Source organism: Neomonachus schauinslandi, chromosome 11, assembly GCF_002201575.2.
Source record: "Neomonachus schauinslandi chromosome 11, ASM220157v2, whole genome shotgun sequence".
In the NCBI taxonomy this organism is placed as follows: Eukaryota; Metazoa; Chordata; class Mammalia; order Carnivora; family Phocidae; genus Neomonachus; species Neomonachus schauinslandi.
In genome coordinates, this window is record NC_058413.1 from 107,916,781 (window position 1) to 107,939,676 (window position 22,896).

At 36.8% G+C, this 22,896-nt stretch overlaps 1 pseudogene; it reads right to left on the reverse strand.

Annotated features, from left to right (window-relative positions):
- Nucleotides 1-3,768: 3,768 nt before the first annotated feature.
- Nucleotides 3,769-5,353, reverse strand: LOC110586314 (annotated as a pseudogene).
- Nucleotides 5,354-22,896: the final 17,543 nt, after the last annotated feature.

The window sequence follows — 22,896 nt, forward strand, 5'->3', positions numbered from 1 at the left end:
CATTGAATCTATAGTTCACTTTGGGGAGCTCCCAACTTAACAATGCTGAGTCTTTAGATTAATAAACATGATATAACCTCTATATTTCATCTTCATGTATATGCAGTGTTTTGTGGTTTTCAATGTATGGGTTTTACACATTGTTAAATTCATTCCTAAATGCTTCCTATTTTCATTTGCAAATGTGAATAGGATTTTTTTCCAATTCCAATTTCCATTCTTCACTGTTCAGATATAGAAACAGTTGAATTTTTATTTTTACCTCACATGCTGTACCACTGCTGAACTTGTTAGTTCTACCTGCTTTCTCATATATACATATTAGAATTTCCTTCATAAACAAACATGGCATCTGTAATTAAACAGTTTACCTCCTCCTCTCGCATCTGTATGCCTTTTATTTCCTCTACTTGCTTACTGCATTAACTATGTCTTCTATTTCAGAGGGAAATAAAAGTGATGTGAGCAGACATCTTGCAATGTTTTCAGTCTTAGGAGGATAGCATTCAGATTTTAACCATTAATTATGATGTTAGCTGGAAGATTTTCTTTCTTTCTTTTTTTTTTAGCTGTAGGATTTTCATACATGCTTTGATTAGGTTGAGGGAGTTCCCTTATTTCATTTGCTGCTAGTTTTTCTATCACTTTAATCATGAATGGGTATGAATTTTGCCAAAATATCTTTTACATCTATTGAGATATATATTTTTTTCCTTTTCAGTGTATTAATATGGTGAATTACATTATTTAGATTTCAAATGTTAAGAAAGCCACGTATCCTGAGATAAACCACACCTGATAATGATCCTCATTATATATATATATATAGCTGGATTTGAGTTTCTAAAGTTTTGTTAAATTTATCTGCCTTTAAGTTAATGAGGGATTTTGAGGTCTAGTTTTCTTTTCTTGTAATGTCTTTTTTTGTATCAGGATATTTCTGACCTCATAAAATAAGATGGGGAGACTATTTTCTGAAGAATTTATGTAAAACCGGTATTACTTCTTTCACAAGTGTTTGGCAGAATCCACAGTGGACTCATCTCAGCCTAAAATTTTCATTGGGGACAATCTTTAAAGATAGATTCAATTTATCTAATAGATAAAAAGTTTTCTGGGTTATATTTTTCTCCTTGTGTGAGCTTTGGCAGTTTGTGTCTTAGAAGGGATTTGTACATTTCATCTTTATTGTTGATTTATTGGTCTGCGATTGTTGATAATATTCTATATTTATCTTTTGATGCTTGTAGGATCTGTAGTGATGTTTGTAGTATCTGTAATTTGTGTCTCCTCTGTCCTGACCAGTATGACTTAAAAGAATTTATAAATTTTAATCATCTTTGCAAAGAACCAGCTTATGTTTTATTGGTTATTTTCCTATTGTTTCTGCTTTTGTTTCATTCTTTTGGTTTTGTTTTTTTTTTTTAATCAGCATTTCTTTCTTACTGCTTACTTTGTGTTTGACTTTTACCCCCTCATTTCTTAAGGTAGAAGATAAGATTGTTGATATAAACCTTTTCTCTTTTAATTTCTCAGAAATTAAAAAGCCCTAATAAGCATTTAAAATGATAATTTATTTTCCTTCTAAGCACTGCCTCACCTCATCCCATAAATATTGATACCCTGTGTTTTGATTTTCATTGATTTAGAGTATTTTTAGTTTTATTTATCCTTTCTTCTTCAATTCATGAATTATTTGTAACCCATGTTGTATTGATTAATTTCCAAATATTTGGAGGATTTTCAGATCTCATCTTTTTTATTTCTTGTGTAATTTCACTTGGTCAGAGAACATATTTTGTACAAGTTCTGTCCATTTAAATTTACTGAGATTTTTCTTGAGGCTCAGAAGGTGTTCCATCCTCATGAATGTTCCCTTTTACTTGAAAAGATGCGTATTTAATGTGGTTTTTGGGTGGAGTGTTCTATGACTATAAAATCTAGTTCTCATGAAATTTTGCTTCACATATTTTGAAGCTCTGTTACTGGGTTCATACACATTTGGAATTATTACATCCTCTTGATAAACTGACCCCTTTCTCTTAGTGAAATTCCCCACTTTGTCCCTGGTGATATCTCTTGCACTGTGATCTACTTTTTTTTTTATTAAAGATTTTTATTTATTTATTCATGAGAGACAGAGAGAGAGAGAGGCAGAGGGAGAAGCAGGCTCCCAAGGAGCAGAGAGCCCAATGCGGGACTCGATCCCAGGACCCTGGGATCATGACCTGAGCCGAAGGCAGACGCTTAACCATCTGAGCCACCCAGGCGCCCATGTGATCTACTTTTTTTAATATTAATTTAGTAACTCGTTTTCTTTTGAGCTTTGTTTTCACAGGATTAATATTTTAAATCCTTTTACTTTTAACTTCTCTGTGTCTTTATATTTACAGTGGATTTCTTATAGACAGCATGTAGTAGAGTTTTGCTTTTTTATCCAATCTGATAATTAGTGCCTTTTAGTTGGAATGTTTAGATAATTTATATTTAACATGATTCCCAATAGAGTGGTTTTTAAGTGCACCTTTTTTAAAATTTTTAAAATTTTTTTATTATGTTATGTTAATCACCGTACATTACGTCATTAGCTTTTGATGTAGTGTTCCATGATTCATTGTTTGCGTATAACACCCAGTGCTCCATGCAGAATGTGCCCTCCTCAATACCCATCACCAGGCTAACCCATCCTCCCACCCCCCTCCCCTCTAGAACCCTCAGTTTGTTTTTCAGAGTCCATAGTCTCCCATGGTTCGTCTCCCCCTCCGATTCCCCCCTTTCATTCTTCCCCTCCTGCTATCTTCTTCTTCTTCTTTTTTTTTTTTAACATATAATGTATTATTTGCTTCAGAGGTACAAATCTGTGATTCAACAATCTTGTTAAGTGCACCTTCTTTAAATTTGTTTCCATTTGTTGACACCTGGTCCTTTTAATCTTTTTTTCTATGATTTTATAGACTGTACATTTTTTTTTTATGATTTCATTTCATCTTGTCCATTGCTTTAAGAACTATCGCTCTTCAACAAGAAAAAAAAAGAATTATACCTCTGGTTGCTTTAGGTTTTTACAGTATACATTTTTAACTAATTACAATATACTTTCAAGTAATATGACGCTTCATATATAATACAAAAACTTTACCACAGGGTATTTCAAATTCCTTCACCATTCTTCATGCTATGGTGGTCATACATTTTTTTTCCTTCTGCTTATATTATAAATTTCAAAATACATTGCTATTATATTTGTACTAAATACTCAAGACTATTTAAAAAGATTTGAAAGAGTAACAATTCTTTTTTTTTAAAGAAAAGAATGGAATTTAATCTTTATTTACAGGACACTGCAAGAGAGGAGATTCCACATAGAAATAAGAAACCCATTGAGGGGCGCCTGGGTGGCTCAGTCGTTAGGCGTCTGCCTTCGGCTCAGGTCATGATCCCGGGGTCCTGGGATCGAGCCCCTCATCAGGCTCTCTGCTCTGCGGGAAGCCTGCTTCTCCCTCTCCCACTCCCCCTGCTTGTGTTCCCTCTTTTGCTGTGTTTCTCTCCGTCAAATAAATAAAATCTTTAAAAAAAAAAAAAAAGAAACCCATTGAGAGGAGGAGCTTCATAGAGGTTGTACAGTTTGGAACTGGTCAAGTAGTTTCGTTGTAAAAAATGCTACAATAACAAAACACATTTAAAAAGCGTTCTTAGTAGAGAAACAGTAAGACAAAATTCTACCAAAAGGAGTACACAACAAACAACTTTCTGCCTCAGCTGTACAATCTAAAAGTTAAAGGTCCCGGGAGTGCCATCCTGAACTTGGAACGTATAGCCTTCAGACGTAGTTTCTGGCATGACATTCTGATCTTCCTCTTCCTCTACAGAGAAATACTTCTCAATCAAGTTTAATGAAGCTTTGTACACAGACTCATTTTCATGGTTTTGTAGAGCTTCCATTTTGTCCAAACCTCCACATTCTTCCATCATTATACTAAGTTTCTCGGTTTCACCTAGTTTCTCAGCAGCCTGAAAGATGTTTGAAATGGCATCCAGAATAACCAGAATAATTTTGGTGTCTTTTGCAGTTAAGAGGTTCATCAATGGTTCTGTTATGCCACAATGAACGAGGTATACAATCTGTTCAGCTGTCCCACCACTTGTATAGTTGGTCACAGCCCAGACAGCTTCCTTTTGTGTCTTAAAGTCTGCCTTAGAGAGAACACCAATGAGGAATGGGACTGACCCATGATTCACAACTTGCTGTATCTGGTCCCGGCGACCAGCTGTGATGTTTGACATTGTCCACACAGTTCCTTCTGAATATTAGTTTTGGGGTTCGTTAGGAGGCTGGGAAAGACAGCAAGTGCTCCTGCATCTATTACAACCTGAGTCTGTTCATCTGTCCCAGTGACAATATTTCCTATAGCTCTTAGCGCAGGAGTCACAATGGGTGATTCGGTAGCTCCTAGAAGCTTCACAAGCTGGGGCACAACTCCTGTTTTCACAACCATTTCAATCCATTCATTTGGACCATCAGTAAGGTAGGAAATGGCCCAGCAGGTATCTGCCAATACTTCTGGATCATCATGATGCAGGGGACGAACTAAGGTAGGAAGAATCTGCTCAACAGCATCTAATGGGGGTGCAGGACTTTTGTTGCGACAAAGGTTTGAAGGTGTCCAAGTAAGGTTACGTAAGTAACCACATGCTAAAGATGACATATCAGGAACTGCAAGGAGAGCCAATAGTGGGTCAACTGCACTGTACTTGATAACCAAGTCTCGAAAAACTGAACTATCACCTGCAATGTTTCCGAGAGCCCAGACAGCTTTTTCACTGATGTGGGCATGGGAAGATGCCAACAGAGAAATGAATGCTGGGATAGCACCTCCATCTACCACAGCCTTGGTCTGTTCTGACGTCCCAGAAGCAATGTTAGTGAGAGTCCAAGCAGATTCAAACTGAATGGGACTACAATCAGTTCTGCCCAAGGACACAAACTTTGGGATCAAACCAGCCCGGATTATGTTGTCTATGGGGGGCTGTTTTTCCCTAGAAAGCAGTTTCCTAGCAGCTTGAGTAGCCTGGAGCTGGCTTTCCAAATTGTTGCTATTTATGCCTTTGACAATGTCATCAACAGACCAATTTATAGAGCCCTGGTTGTTGCGGTTTTCTTGTAGTGGAGAGGTAGCCTCATCAGGAAACGAGCTTACGTTTCTCCTTTTCAGCATCTGGTCACCCTTCTTAGCTTTCCTCAGCTCCACATTAACTTCTATTCGGTGCCGCCTCATTTCTGTACTGTCTTTCCCCTTGTTCTTGAATCTGTTAAGGCGGCAGCTGGTGAATTAGCATTCTCCTTGGTGGACATGGTTATGAGACAAGGGGAGAAGGCTACATGGACGGCTCAGGCTTCCACAGGAGGCGGTCCGGGGCACGCAGGCTGCAGGTCCGCTGCCCTCAAAACGTCCACCACGGATCACCCCAAAGACGGTGTCAAGAGTAACAATTCTTTTTAATGTGCACTCTTGTATTTACAATATCCAGAACTTGCCATATCTTTTTCTACGACTACTAAATTTCCCTCTGCTATCATTTTTCTCCTTCCTGAGGAACTTTAATACTTCTTTCAGTGCAGGTTTGTTGAGATGAATTCTTTCAGCTATTGTGTATCAGAAAACATCTTTATTTTGTTTCCTTTTTGAAAGACAGTGACATTACTTTAAACTGTAAATAAACTTGGGAAAAGAAATATCTTCAAAGTATTCCATTTTCTGACCTAAAAACTCAGTGAATATGCATATGTGGGGGAGTCTGGGTAGCTCAGTCAGATAGCGTGGGACTCTTGATTTCTGCTCAGGTCATAATCTCAGTGTCCTGAGATCGAGCCCTGTGTCAGAGCATGGGGTCTGCTTGAGATTCTCTCTCTCCCTCTCCCCCGCTTTGCCCCCTGCTCACGAAATGCTCTCTCTCTTAAAATAAATAAAATATATAAATTTTTTCAGTGTATTAATGTGGTGAATTACATTATTTAGATTTCAAATGTTAAGAAAGCCATGTATCCTGAGATAAACCACACCTGATAATATATATATATATATATATATTTATATTCATGGAACACTCCACCCAAAAACCACATTAAATATGCATCTTTTCAAGTAAAAGGGAATATTCATGAGGATGGAACACCTTCTGAGCCACAAGAAAAATCTCAGTAAATTTAAATGGACAGAAATTGTACAAAATATGTTCTCTGACCAAGTGAAATTATACAAGAAATAAAAAAGATGAGATCTGAAAAAAAATTTTTTTTGAAGGTTTCAAATGTACTTTATTTCTTCAACCATGCCATATTTTAATGGGTGCACAGTGCTTTTACTTGGCATCAATTATGAGTTGGTTTTGAAACAATTCAGTATTATACCTACTGGGATGATTACTGATCTCTCCATTCCTTTGGGGTGACTCTGCCAACAGGGGACAGTGAATACAATATTAGATCTCTAATAAAATAAATAAAATAAAAATTATTTAAAAAAAAAGAATATGCACATGTCAACCTTTATCCTTTATCCAGTTCTTTGAACTATTTTTGCAAGATTTATCAGAGATTGCTAATTTTTTGCCTGGAAGACTTGGCTTTTCAAGTTGTGATTTTTTTCCCTCTCTCAGTCTTCATGGATATTTCAATGGAAATTGAATAAGGATAATTTAGGGCTTCTTAATTAGACACGATTTGAAACAGGAACTCTCAAATTACTGTTGAGTATCATTGAACTAAAGAATAAAGTTTCAAAGAAATAGAATCAGGACACTATTTTCGGGAATTCTGTTCAACTAACAGTATTTATGTCAGTTTTTTTTTTTTTTATAAGCTATGCATGTCATTGTGCAAAACATGCATGCTCTACACTCTTGATAAGCTCTTAGCTTTATATAAGAATACTATCATGGTTTAGTTCTGCAGAGAGCATTTCTCTGAATGCCCATTCTAAGGAAATTTTCACTTCCATTGCACTACTCAGTGTCATTATTATATTCATTTCTGTCTAAATTTATCTAGCACACTAATTTGTCTGCTTGTATTGATCACATCTCCCTTCACTAGAATATAAGCTTCATGAGGACAGGACTTTGTGTGTTTTACTCACTTTTGGGTTGTTGATGCCTAAACTAGTGTTGGGTGTGTAGCAGGTATTGAACACATGGTTTTTGGATGAATACATGTAGAATGAATTAATAATATAAATCATTATGTTCCATTACAATGCAGAAGAAAAAGCACATTAATTTTGCCAGGGATATCAAGGTGGAGGGAATATACTCAAAGATGTCAGAGGAAATGGATTTGAGCTGGACCCTGGGGAATAAGAGTAATTTATATGGTAGACAAGAGTGGGAATGATAATTTCTTAGGTCAAGTTCCCTAAAAGCCAATCGTGAGGCAGATATTGAGGTACATGTGATTTGTTAAAGGAGTCCTTCTCTGGAAAATCCTGTAAGACAGTGAGAAAGCAGAATAGAGAAGGGGAAGGAGCCCATTAGGGGTGTGGTCTCCAGTGAAGTCTAGCCTTGACTCATTGATGGGGAGCTCTGGAGTGTAAAGACTCCAGGTGTCTCTTGATAGCCAAGGTGAATCTCTGGAGAAGGCTGAGATGCAAGCCATTCATTTCAGGTCTAGCAAAAGTGGGAGGTCGCTGCAGCAGGGAGTCAAGGCTATCTGGGTAGAGTGCCAGATGTGTACACTGCAATAATCCCAGGGTAAGGAACAGCAGGAACAGAAGTACAGAGATACAAAACTTTATGATGTGTCAGAAAAGAGGGAGCCATCAATGCGATAGCATTTGATTTTAAATGGCAATCTGAGGTAAATGAAAATTAATAATTAATAATGTATACCGTTAATTTATTGTTCTCTAAAATATTGCTTCAATATGTAGCAACTCAAATTCAGCAGCATATCTGCTAACTAAATAAATAAGACATAATAAAATAATATTTAATAAAGCCTTTTTTTTAAGAGAAATCAACCATTTGCATAGTATTCTAGGTGTCACAGATAGTCCCAGAATTTCATTTCCCAAGCTCCTGCTTTAACTCAATGATTTTCAATAGTTACCGCTTCAGAAGGCAAAATCTTTTGAGAATTACCAAAGACATCTCTAATCATAACAGATGCTACCACTCTCTTCTGAATTGTAACAGATCGTTTAAACATTATAATTGAAAATCTCCATAAGTTGATTTTTATTTAAACTGCCTCTCATACCTTCAAATCTAAAGAGATTTAATTTTGGGATTTGAAAATTACACCAATAAAACCTAAAATTCACAATATTAATACAGAATAAGGTTTGGGAAATTACCTTGGGCAGCTTATTAGGATAGGTTGAGTCAAAAACATTAGTCTTGATATGAATTGAGGAGGTAGAAACAAAGTTCTGTTCTTCTTCTTCTTCTTTTTTTTTTTTATAAGAGGAAATGAGTGTTCCCGAACCAGGGTCCCTGCAAAGAAAATGCCCAGCAGATTTCAGAGCCAAGATAAAGTGTTACATATCATCACTGGAAGATGCTATCTAGTTAGACTGAATGAGAGATGATGGTTTCACAGTCAAGAAACAGCCATCCCCTAAGATTTTTCTTTTTTCGTTTAAATTCTCTCTGCAAGATTGTTCTTATCTTCTGAGGACCTAATATCACCACTGTTTTCATTTCAAAGGAATTTAATATTGAAACACTGGGGAGGGAAAGATGTGAAGTCCTGACTAAGCTTCCATCTCTAAATCTGTCTGGGTTTTTGGTTCTATGGGAGTGAAGGGGCGGAGAACAGCTACGCAGGTGGGCCCCGCACGGGCAGGAAATCCCTCTACCCAGTAATGCCTCAACTGTTGGCATTTTTCTCTCTGTTTCTTTTTCTCTCTCCACCTGCCCCCTCTCTATCTTGTTTGCTTGTATATTTTTCTTACACTAAATATTCTATTATTAACTTCTTCCATTTAAATAAAAACTTTTTATATTTGTGCATGAATAGCAATCAAACGTAGCGTGATGATTAAGTACACGGACATGGAGGTGGGGGCAGGCTGTTCAGATCACAGCTTCACCATTTACTAGCCATGTGACATTTGGCAAGTAATTTATGGGCTCCTAAAAGAACCAATTTTATGTGTGTGTGAGAGTGAGAAGATTAAATAAATTAACATTGGTGAAGTGCACATGGGAATTTCCTGCACTAGCATTGTAATAGACCCCTCCTGACTCCTGGAATTTTGTGATTTCCATTGTATTGATTATTTCACTTATACTAGAGAGGAAGGCCTCATTAAATGTGTCAGGCCCTAAGTAGGTGCTCAATAAATATTTAGTGAAGGAATGGACAAACATAAAAAAAAAAAAAAAAAGCCCATCTATTATTTGTCTGGGGAAGCTCTGAAAATGGAGTAAAGTCACGACTGATGATAAAATTTTTCATTCACAAACATTTTTACACCAGTTTCATATGATTTCACAATCATGGTCATTACAACTCTTTGAAAGTTACTGATTGGGAAGGAAATGATTAGCAGCAGATCCGTTACATCCTTTCCCTTTCTGTGGGAGAGCATATGGTGGTCCCCAAAGAGAAGGGAGGGGGATGAAGGAGAGAAAGAGCACTGTCCTCGATGTCCTAATAACCTTGCTTTCTATCTCTTTACACTAACTCTTACACAGACCTTCAGTCAGCCCGGGGAGGCCAGTTCATTGACCATTGCCTTGTCAATAGATCCGGTCCAGTGTCCCTGAGAGATTCTGTCCACTCTGTTCACCCAGATAACATCTTAAAGCAAATTCCACGTTTATCTGTTGGGCCAAACCCACTGGAGCTGAAGTAGGAAGTGGCATATTAAATGGGATACAAATGGGGTTGCACAGAGAGGAAGGACTTCAGAGCTGTATTCAAATCAAAATTGCTATCTCTTGCTGCAACAGATATTGCTAAATATAGGTAAGAATGTACCAAAAGATTAAAGAGCCAGACACCTGCCTTCCTCCTTTGAATTTCCTTCTGCAGCTCAGAAAGCGGAGTCTGTGGCTTGGACAGATCTAAGACAGACATGAAGAAGAGATACTCTCTTTCGTTCTTGAGCAAGCAGGTATGTGTACGTGGGCAGGTGGGAGTGTTTGTATGTGCTGTGGGCCTACTTTTGTGCTTTGGCTTGACTCTTCCACTCATAAGAAGGATGAGATGTGAGATCTCCACCTGCACATGAAGGACACAGGGAGCGGCAGGTACTTTTGCTGACTTTAATTTGAGGGTTTCCAAAGAAAACAAATTCAGTGTACAAGAGTCCTACAGTGGGTTTTGTGGCCAAATCACTAGTTAATGTAAAGGTTGACTTTATTCTGTTTTCTTTTTTTTTTTTAATTTATTTATTTATTTGACAGAGAGAGAGGGATCACAAATAGGCAGAGTGGCAGGCAGAGGGAGAGGGAGAAGCAGACTCCCTGGTGAACAGGGAGCCCTATGTGGGACTGGATCCCAGGACCCTGGGATCATGACCTGAGCTGAAGGCAGATGCTTAACAGAATGAACCACCCAGGCATCCCTTATTCTGTTTTCCATTATTTCTTACACATACGTATTTCTTCTGAACACCATAGGAGAGTGGGTGGAGTCAGGGCAGAATTTAAATATTCATGGTTCTCTATACAAAAATCCCACCAGTATATAACACTTGGATGGCATTTCAGTCCGACTCTTACTTCTAGCAAAACTAACTTCTTAGAATTCCTTGAACACAAGCTTAGAGGTATGTCCTTGCTTCTTCATTGCTACTAAGGTAGTCCTGAATTTGGATTCCTATTATGAGTATTGCCTTATGCTCCAAACTTGACCAAATTAATCATTACACAGGGCTATAGCAATGAATTCATGGACAAAAGGAAAACACTATCAAAAAAGTAACAGCCCAGACAGGACAGTAGAGAAATGTTCACAACATATGGCGTAGTTTAACTAGAGTGACTGGTTTCTTCCCATGCTCAGAAACAGAATGCATCCAGTGAGCACAGACTGTAACTGATGTTCACGCCTTTGTAAGTTAGTATTTTAATTTCTCACAACACCAAAGCTTGAAAAACAGGCATGCCAAGACTGACTTTTTCCTGATTTATGATTATATAGGGACATACTTTTGTTACATTAGTAGAAAAAAAATCCTGGTACAAATCTGGAATGATTAAGGATCAGATCAAGAAGGGAGTCCCCAGTGCATTTCACTAGTATTAATACAACAAATTTCCCCATAAATCTCTTATGCTTCTTGTTGGCTTTTGTAGACAGGCTAAGTCTCCAGGATTTCATCTCGATGCAGATTTAATTTGTCTCATTTCCACCTCTGTGGGAGAATTTCTGATGCTCGTCTAGATTTTCTAAAACATCTATTTCAGAATGATAGCCCCTATTTTCATTTGACACATAAAATGCCTATTTCTGAAAGAAACAGTGGGAAATTTTTAGTTGGCTGTAATTTAAATTTGAGTTTAGAAAAGTCTAAGGGTTGATGTTAATCACTTAAGGAGAAAACATCTATAACTGGGATTTTAATGTAAAGGAAATCCTGGAGGTGTGAGGCACATCAGAGATGAGGAATCTGAATATACAAATGAAAAGCAAAGTGCTTAATCTAGTCAATCTAAGAATGCTTCCACTGTGCAGAAGAAGCAAAAGGATAACATTCATTGCCCTGCAGCCCTCATAGTTAATGAGAACTGTGAATAACAAAAGAATATCCCTTCACAAACCAAAGCAGAACTGATTTGTGTGTGTGTGTGTGTGTGTCTGTAGGAGTTTTTTCCTAGAAAGCCCTGGGGTTTGGAGGTGAATTCCCACAGGTCACTGTGGACACAGTTTGCATAGACATTGAAGGACTCTCCTCCAAGTGAAATAAAATAAACACACTTCAGGTAAAAACATACAGGGAGATAACTAAGGATATTGTACACAGTACCTGTTCAATTATCTGCAGAGAATTTAATTAGAATTTTTTTCCTGAAGTGGAATTCAAACATACAAAAGAATATTTTCCAAAATAATTTAAAAGTTCCATTTATTTTGCTTCTCTATTTCACTTCTTCTCTAGCTAGCCATTACTATCTCTAGGCATCGGATGCGTGGTGTGTCCTTAATGCATACAGCCTTTGGTGCTCAGCCCCATGCCACCTCCATGAATAAAATGTGGTAGGCTATGTGATCTCTACCTTACAGCTATGATTCAGTCACATAAGACCTTAAATCTGATTTTTCAAAAAATCTGGATAGTTGATTTAGTCCATCAGTTTGAAGCTCACTTTTAGCCAGGAGTTAGAGTAAGTGCCTAACAACCTAAATGCATGATAACCAAAATCCTTCTGAGATGGTGTAAATGTGGACATACTTTGGTTAATGATTGATTTCACAGTACATGAAAATGTATGATTTTATCAGTTCTCAATGTCTCTTGTCATACTATCTGCCTGAGATGAGGGAAACACTCGGAGCTTTGTCAAGGTCTCACTGTACTCACCTTTTCTAAAACCTCAGGGCCTCCTTCCTTGTCTGCTGGTATATTTGGAAGAGATCTCATCTGGAAATTTTGGCAATCTCGACCACATAAATTTCTCTGGGCTTTTATTTCTTCAAAACTAGAATCTAGAACGGGGAAGAAAAAATAGATGATATTAAAGCACTAACACTTCATTTACTTCTGTTTTTCTTTAATGAAAATACTTAGACGCTTCCTTAATGCTCTATGAGCACACCAAAGGCTATCATAATGGTGCATAAAGTATATTCAGATTAGGAAAAAATGCTGCTGGTTTAGAAGTATAACTTCCAATATTTAATACATTTCTGTGTCTATAACCATGCAGTTAACCTTCTTGTGCTAGTTTCATAGGTTTGACTTTGAGATTATTTTATGCTAGGTATTTAGTGGACAGTGACTTGATTTTTGCCTCATGAATTTGAAGACCCAGTTATCTTCCTTCCTTGCCTCACAGATCTGAAAATGAGGTCATCTTTCCAGCCCTCCGTGATGCGGTATGTAGCACCTCCCCTCATGGGAAATTAGTGAAGGCTCACTTCAACACAACCAGCCTTGCTGGTCCTCACCTCACCCACCTCCCAGCTCCGAATAACTAACAACAAGATGTGATTCCTATGTATCTATTTTTCTTCAGTGTAGCAACCTCTAAAGACAAACTCTTACATTTTTACACATTAAGACATACTAATTTTCAGATGCACCTTGTCTAAAAAGCAATGGTTGAAAAAACAAGGTTATATGAAATAGTTCCTCTGCTGCGAGGTCAGATGTAAAATGAGAGTAGTTTTCCCTCCAAATCTCATGAAAGTCTATCAGTAGAAAAGTCACCAGAAAGACCACATGGATGAGAGCAATGACAGTAGAACTAGTTTCTTATTAGTAGGTATCAGCTTGCAGAAAATAAAGTGAGTTTGGTAAATGCACATTATTTGTGTTGTTGTCTACTAATCATGCTATTTTTAGAAAAGGACGGAATAAATTTTAAAGAAGCACAGAGTAGTTACACTATTCAATCAGGAATAACTAAATGAGAAGCAAAATAGACGTTATATAGTTACTATTTGCGAAGAGTCTTATAAATATTAGAATTCTAAAGACGGGTAGGCTTACTGCATGGATGACCTCATGGTAACAGGCTTGTGATTTATGTTAAGTTTGAATGAAATCTACACTCTGAGTGTGGTTACTGGGGGAAAAGCGGCAGCCAGACCTTTGTAAATAACCCTGTAAGGACTTGTTGTAGGCAGTTCTGTTTTCAGAAAGGACATACAAAGCACACTCGTGATTCACTCTTCCGTTTGGTTGAGCCTTACCTCTGCATGAAGCGCATCGTCTGTGTTCTGAGTGCCTGTCGCAGACACTCGTCAAGAAAGTAAAGTCACTCAGCAAACTGAACTCTTATACTTTGCTAGCATTGTCATTTTTCCATCCCAGTTTATCAGTGTCATAACTTAAATCTCATCTTTTCTGCTTTATGTGTTCACACACGTTAGTTAAACATTCTCGAGTGTCAGAAGTTGCTGTTGCATACAAAAATCGGTGGGAGCCATGACTACATATGAAATATGGCCTTAGGAATTAGGACTGATCCTGGGAAATTTTATTATAGGTGTATCACTTCTGAACTTCATATAAAATAATTATACAGCATATAATAATCTGCATCTGGCTTCTTTTGCTCAACATAATGTTTTTGAGACACAATCATGTTGTTGCCTGCATCTGTGGTTGGTTCATTTTTATTGCTTATTAATATTCTATTGTATAAATTTGCCAGTTCACCTGTTGGCGGACAGTTTGGTTTTTTCCAATTCTTAATGTGTAGCAATAAAGCTACCGTGGGCATCCTTGGGTAAGACTTTTGTGGACATATATTCATTTCTCTGGGGTGAATGCCCAGGATTGACATTGACAGGTCTTATGGAAAGTGGATATTTAGCTCTGAAGTGGCTACACACCTTTGCATTCCCACTAGGGTTCCAGGTACTCTGCATCCTCACCTGCACTTGGAACTGTCTTTTTTTTTTTTTCTTTTTAATTTAGAAATTCTATTAGGGGTCCAGTGGTATCTAATCTGGGAATTTAATTTGGATTTTCCTCATACAGAATCATACTGAATATCTTTTCCTATGCTTGATGATCATTTATGACTCTTCCTTTGTGAAGTTTCTTTGAGTTTCTTCTATTGGGTGGTTTCTTATTATTGAGGTACTTTTATATTCTGCTTTCAGTCCTTGCCAGAGATCTGCAGTGGAATTCTTCTACCAGTCTATGGCTTGTCCCTTCATGTCCCGTCACTGTGTTTTTTGAACAGTCTATTTTCAGCATTGCCAAAGTCACGTTTTACCTTTAACATTTCTTCCTTGCTTTTTCAGAAATATAACATTATAACAGCTTGATTCCATTGACCCAACCTCCTGCTTTGCACTTTTTTTTTTTTTCATATACTTTCCATCCACATATGTAGTAATCACCATCTAGCACGGTTATTTTTTCTTAAGCAGTTTTTACTTATGAAGAAATTACAAGAAGAAAAGTACAAATTTTAATTTTCTCAGAGAGCTCTTTACTCCTTCTGATAGATGCAAGCTTTTATTTGTATCCTTTTCCTTCAGCCTGAAGAGTATCTCTCGGCATTTCCCGTAGTGCAGGTTTCTTTTTTTTTTTTTTTCCGTAGTGCAGGTTTCTTGGAGCAGATTCCTTCGGCTTTCATGAATCTGAAAATGTCTCTATTTCAACTTCTTATTTTAAGGATGTTATATCAGAAATAATATTTTGGCATTTTCATTTTTTTCCCTAAATTTTTCTGGAGTTTCACAATTAAGTGTCTATGTAAGAGGTTTTGTTTTTATTCATCCTACTTATGCTTTATGGGCTTGTTGAATGAGTAAATTGATTTTTTTAAAAACCAAATTTGGGACTGTCGTGCTTTATTTATTCGTAACTTTATTTTTGGCCTCATCCTCATCACTTTCTCCTTCTGGGTATCTAATTACATTAATCCATTTAATAGTTTCCCACAGGTAACTGAGAGTCTATTATTCTTTGGTCCTATTCTTTAATGTCTATTCCTCAGATTGGATAATTTCTATTTTTCTGCCTTCTATTTCACTGACACTAAATTTCTGACATCTTCAAGCTACTATTGAGTTAATTTAGGGAAATTTTCCTTTCACTTTGGACACTTTAAACACTTTTAAACTTTGATATGTCCTATCAGTTTACTGATCATGATAATATTTTACTTTAATATTTGGAATATGTTTTCCTTTGGCTCTTTGTTAGTTGCTTTAAAGGTTTTGCCTGCTAAATGCAATAGCTATGTGATCTTGAGGTTGATTTCTACTTAATGATTTGACTTGCTGATATGGTAGTGCATGTTGGGCTATTTCAGACACTGCCAAACTCTCGCAAAATTGTACCATTTTACATTTTCATCAGTAGTGTATGAAAGTTCTAGTCCTTCTTTTTCAACACTTAGGTGTGTTTTGCATTTTGAATTTTAGCTTTTTTAATAATTGTGTAGCAGTATCTCATTGTGGTTTTAATTTATATCTCCCTAAAGAAAAATCATATTTAGTGTATTTTCAACCTTGTTTGTTATAAAAAAAAAAAGTAATACTTTTACAAAATAATCCAATATAAGGGAGAATCTGTATGCATTGATTTTTTATCTCAGTATTATTTGTAATATCAACCTTCTAATTTATACTAAATATACAGCAATAAGGGAATTAGTGATAAATTATTATTTCTTTATTATTTGTAAGATAATTTAAATCATTAAACTATGAAGTATAATAGAAATAAAAGTTTTTATATTAATTTCAAAATGCTGTATTTACAAAATGATTAAAATAACATAAAACAAACATACAAATTTAAAAAAAAGAAACACTCTTAACTGTAGAGAACTGATGGTCACCAGAAGGTAGGTTGCGGGGGGATGGTGGAAACAGGTGATGGAGATGAAGGAGGACACGTGTCATGATGAGCACAGGGTGATGTATAAAGTGTTGAACCACTATATTGTACACCTAAAATTAATATTACACTGTATGCTTATTATACTGGAATTAAAAATAAATAAACAAACATTTCTAAAAAATAGAGTCCTAAAATGGAGAAATTCACTAATGCATGAGCATACTAACATTGTACAAATAAAGAGAATGGAATAATTTTTTCTTTTCTCTATTTTTATTGTTTTATCTAGAAGTTTCCAATAATAGAATAATTCTTTCTTATGAAAACACAAACTACTTAATTTTAAAATAAGGATTAGTCATGCCTTTTGAGGAATACTGACTTACTATAAACATACGTACGCTTTAATGACATTATAGATTCTCTGGTTTAGGAGAAAGTAAAAGTTCATACAATTTAGGTTCTACTCTGATGCTCATTTCTGCTAAAGTCTTATCTATAATATACCCCTTTCTAGCTGGACTTCTAGTTCTAGCACATCTCATGAAAATGGCCAGCATCTCTGTGTTTTCAGCCTTTCAAAGTGCTGAGAATATACTTTCTTCTGTTGATTCAGGATCAGTTTCCTAAAGACTGTACTCAGACTTTTTGAAGTATAATCCCATTTGTACAATCATCCAAATGCATAAAGACACTGATCACACAAACACAAAACAAAACAAGAACAACGAAAACACATATATATCCTCGTTTACCTGGCACTGGGTCTTGTCAGTGTTTTGGTCACACTACTCTTAATGCATTTGCAATTTATCTCTAGCTTTCCTTCAAGTTTATCACCCAGATTTGAATACATTTCTGTAGTTTTGGTCTCACTAGCTCAGAACAGAAAGACACCATTGCCTTTCTTCCTTTCCATTAATGAAGCTTAAACTCTAACTAGCTTCTTTTGGCCTCATGGAGAAAACATTTTTAAAGGGGTACAGATTACAAACTGAGATTTCCTTTGAGTTTTAAGGTTGATCACAACTGACTTTTTAATGAAAAAATGAAATCAAAGCCATTTCTATTCTTCTCATCCTCTCGACTTTCAGTGAATCAATAAGACTCCCCAAAACACCCCGCAAAACACACATTCCACTCAATAAGGTGTTAGTAAATCAATACCAGCAAAGAGAAATTATTTTATGGGGCAGAAACTTACATTCTATTAAACGTAACTGTTTAATCATGCTGGGTACTACATTTTAAATATGTCTTGGCAGAAAGAGAACTCTATCCAAGGCTTTTCTTTGCCATGCTTTTATATATTTCTTATGACCCAAAATATAAAGATATTCAAAACACATTTTTTATTTTCTGACCAAAAGACATTATTTATTGGTTGAGGCACATGAGATTTATTCCATTATTCCTTCCTTACTTAATATGTTCCTTTGAATTATAGTTGAGATTAATTGATTTAAGTGAGTACTTCAAGAACTGGGGCTTTACCTTTGTCTTAAGTTTTCACTGATGACTTTGTCTGGGATGGAAATAGTGCCCGCAGCGTATAACGGCCCTAAGTGCATAGTGGTAAATCTCCATCCTTGCCTTTTTCTCAGACGTTCTTAACTAAAAAAAAAAATTAATTAAAAAAACTAATTAATATTCCTTATGGCATTTTGGTAAGCATTCTACTTAATCGCTTAAATTTTTATGACTCTATAGGAATAGGGTCCCTTTTTAGGCAATGATGGACCTTTTGGCTAAGGGTAAGCTTTGTTATGTCTCAATTCTTTTGGTCCACAGACAAGAACTTCTCTCATGAGAGGAACAGCTAGCATCATAAGGATATTCACAGTGATAAAAAATTAATTTTACAATGGAACACTTACTTTTAGAAAATTGGAATAATTTTCAGTGGTATCACTCCCCCCCCCACATACACATTGCATTTCTTAATATCATGAACCAAAATTATGTTACCGTTTTTAGGTTTACTGAATCTTGTCTCTCCAAGTAGAATATTAGGAGAAGTTTTGTTGTTGTTGTTGAATTGCTAAAGCTATTGGTGTCCAATAGAGTGTCTTTGTCATAGAAGGCACACAGTTATTTTTTTGTTAAATAATCATGATTTGTACTATATAAATATTTATTAAATTATTAAATGAGTAAATGATGGGATGTATAAATAATCGAATAACAACATTAATTACTGTGATGTTAGGACACATAGAAAGAAATAACAGGGCTTACCTACAAAGTGAAATAGGAGGCTAGAAATAAAACATTGGCTTTATTGGCTCCAGATTTCTGGTACTTTTATATCAATGATTAAGTGGGAACTTTTAAAATGGCAATTGGGTCGGGGGCATTGACTTCTTAGCAGTGAATATGAAGCACCATCAAGAAATGCAAGGAATTTGGAAACAGAGCTCTAATGAAAAGTAAGATGTCAAAGATAAACAGTCATTATTTATATAGAAGAACTATGAGATGTTGATTGCTTATATTCCCTGAGTTAACCCAAGGATTGACTTTTTGAAGGTTTAATGTGGATATATTTGGACTTCAGGGAAGATGGTAGAGGAGGACCCTAAGCTCACCTTGTCCCATGGATATGCCTAAATAACACGCACATAGGTATAAATAACCCAGAAAACAACATAATTAATATAATATCCATATGTATAATAATTATTATTAATATTAATTCTTTAAAATGGGATCAAACTTAAGTGGCCATCAGCTTAATGTCCTTGGTCACAGGATCTTGAACTTAATCTCAGGTGCCACTGGTCTTCTACCACAGAACTCAAAGAAAACTAGTGAGTGAAGAGAAAGGATGATACAGACTCGGGCTTTTGGAGGGGGCAGCAGAGCAGTGCTTACGTTCATTTTTCAGAAGCAGAGGGACATGTCATCAATGATGGTAGAGCAACCTGGGTCTTTGTGTAGTGGGGTTTTCATGAGACCATTTCTGGGCCACGTTAGTAGATCTGCCCCTGGTTGTTTACCTTCTAAGCCAGCCTCTGTAGCCCTCCCCAAAATTATTTAATATATATGTTTTTTCCTACTTAATTCAGGCAGAGTTAGTCACTGTTATTGAAAGAAAAATGTATTAACTGATAGGAACCAAAGGTAGATATGGACATCATATACAAATACTCATAATAAAATAAGTCAAAAGGTAAACAATATAAATTGAAGATTTGAGAATTGAAAAACATAAAAAAATTTTTTGAGGGGAAATATCTGGTAAGTTACATGGAAGAAAAAAAAAATGTATCTGAGCAGAAGAAGTCTGAATGTGGGACAAAGACCACAAAATGTAAACAGGGAAAGACTGGGGAGTCTATCAAGCAAGAGTCAAACTTCACAGAGATCACCGGGGACTTCATCAGGAACTTTTGAGAGCATTTTTTGAGTGAAGAGATCATATAGTGACTTTCTCACAAACTCACATCCAACTACATTGTGAAAGCACCATGAGGTCCTCTGATTATCCAACAAAAGTTCTTTGCTTTTTTTAAGATTTTATTTATTTGTCAGAGAGAGAGAGAGAGAGCACTCACACACACAAGCAGGGGGCAGAGGAAGAGGGAAAAACAGACTACTCGCGGAGCAGGGAGCCCGATACGGGGCTTGATCCCAGGACCCTGGGATCGTGATCTGAGCCGAAGGCAGACATTTAACTAACTGAGCCACCCAGGCGTCCCCAACAAGTGTTCTTTCTACCAAATCAACCATAGTCACTCACAGTCGACACCATATGATTTGGTGCTTCATTGCATCATTTCTATAAATATAAATTTGCCATGCCTGCTTGGTCACATCTTCCAGATGGGCATGCAGGGTTTTCCACATTTTCCTCATGTCCTAGTCTAGGATCCTGCACTAGGGTGGGCTCTCCCAACTCCTCAGGGGTTCTCTGTACCCACGTCCCTACTTCTGCTGTCCTTGCCAACCTCCCATCCCGTGGCAATTCTCAGACCGTGTTGTGGAGCTGAGTGGGCTCCCAGTTATTTCACCATAACTATGTCTTCAATCTTGGCCTCTGTCTGTTGAACTGAACATCTGGTCTGTGCTTTGTTGGGTGTATCTGTGCCTGCTCTCAAGGACCACGGGGAGAATGGGTCAGAGGGGATGCATGGAGGAATAATCCTCCCCGCTGACGTCTGCAAGTGGAGTGGAGCTCTTGCAGAAATCAGCAAAAGCCTTTGCACCTCCAGTGGTTCAGTTGCTAAAAGACCTGTCATTCATAAATACCAAGTACAGCTTTGAGTCCTTCTACTGATCTCCCTTTTCTAGACGAGGGGCTTGACCCACTCGGAATGCTGAACACCAGCTGCTTGTATTGAACTTTACAACAGTTGAAACCTCTCCTTGGGGAAACCTCAGCTGCTTACTCCAGCTCCTGCAGGAACACACTGCCAAACAAATAAGTTAATAAATTAATTAAAAAAAAAAAGAATACAGTGCTGATTTCCAGAAACCTATTCTGGTTGTTTAAATCAATGATGACAAAAGGTTTTTTCCATGTTGCCGTTCATCATCTCAGCTAAACCTGACTTTAACAGAAACTCCAGAAACAAACTTCTAGCAGTTTGTCTTTGCCACCTGCGAATCAGACTCCTCTGCTCATTGTTGTCTTAATTATTTGGGGGGTGTTTGTGAAAAATGTAAACACTCGCAGGGGTAAAATGAAAAGATAATAGTCACAAAGTCTCCATTTTAAATACTTCAGGAGAGTAGTCCCTGGAATCTTCTTCATTAACAGTCTCCTTTCTGCAGAGTGACTGGATTAAAGAATACCTCTAGAATTAAAATGTAACATATAACATGTTTCATTGTCGTCAGAGCCGGGCAGGTGGGACAATGCTGTAAATTCCAAATGTCAGAGTGGCCGCGAGCCACAGACACACCAAAACTACGTCATAAAACATACGGGCAGCAATAAAATTATTCTCATCAAGTCCAGAACTTGAACAGGTCAGATGAAATTCCTGGATTTTTATAGTCTTTCCTAAAAGAACACTTAATTATCATCAATATAATGAAAATAAAAAAGAAAATTATTCCCATCAAATTCACATCTCGGAAGCAACAAATGCAACTCCGAAGAATATCATATTCAGAAACCTAGCAAATTACATGATAATCCTGGATGATATCCATCACATCTTTCTGACATTGTGAGACTATTTCTATTGAAACGTATTCTGATTCAAATTAATTATATGAAACTTCATTGAAGAAACTTGGCAGAAACTTCAGTATTTTATTTTACACCATTTTAAAGATGGAGACAGAAAATGTAGTAACTAGCTTTTAAATACTAGTTTAAAATATACCATATTTTGCTTCTACTGTTACATGTTTTGAAATAAGCTGGCTTCATTATCAGCTTGCCTAATTAAGTTATCTATGCTTGAAAACACTCAGGTTTTCAAAAGATCACAAAATGCACTTGTACACAAAAGAGCACATATCTAATTATAGGACCGAAGAACAAAGCTAGCAAAACAAGAAACAATAGTATGCAACAAAGACAAATGCATCAGAACACAGAACATTAGCATGGTAGTCTTTAAAAGAACCATATTTTGCATCCCACATGCAGCCCCATGGAATGGTGTACATTTTGGGGTCTAACAGCAGAATGTATACTAGAAAAAATGAAAAGCTTCTGGGTTTATTAGGCATGATTGTAAAATGTGGCGCTAGAGTGGACAAATACATATTGTTAATCTGAAAATAAGAGCTACAATGAGGGGCAAATTAGTGTTTATTTTGGGAATCAGAGAAGTGCCATTCAGACAACACAGATTCAGATAGAAACCCAAATAATTTCCTGCTTGTAAGCAGAAAGCAAGGAGTTTTTTTTTTTTTTAAGATTTTATTTTTTTTTTATTCTTATGTTAATCCCCATACATTACATCATTAGTTTTAGATGAAGTGTTCCATGATTCATTGTTTGTGCATAACACCCAGTGCTCCATGCAGAATGTGCCCTCCTCAATACCCACCACCAGGCTAACCCATCCTCCCACCCCCCTCCCCTCTAGAACCCTCAGTTTGTTTCTCAGAGTCCATCGTCTCTCATGGTTCGTCTCCCCCTCCGATTTCCCCCGCTTCATTCTTCCCCTCCCACTACCTTCTTCTTCTTCTTTTTTTTTTTTTTCCTTAACATATATTGCATTATTTGTTTCAGAGGTACAGATCTGAGATTCAACAGTCTTGCACAATTCACAGCGCTTACCAGAGCACATACCCTCCCCAGTGTCTATCACCCAGTCACCCCATCCTTCCCACCCCACCCCCCACTCCAGCAACAGAGAAAGACATGTATCATATGATCTCACTGATACGAGGAATTCTTAATCTCAGGAAGCAAGGAGTTTTTTTAAGGAAAAGCAAAGTGGACAGCTACATC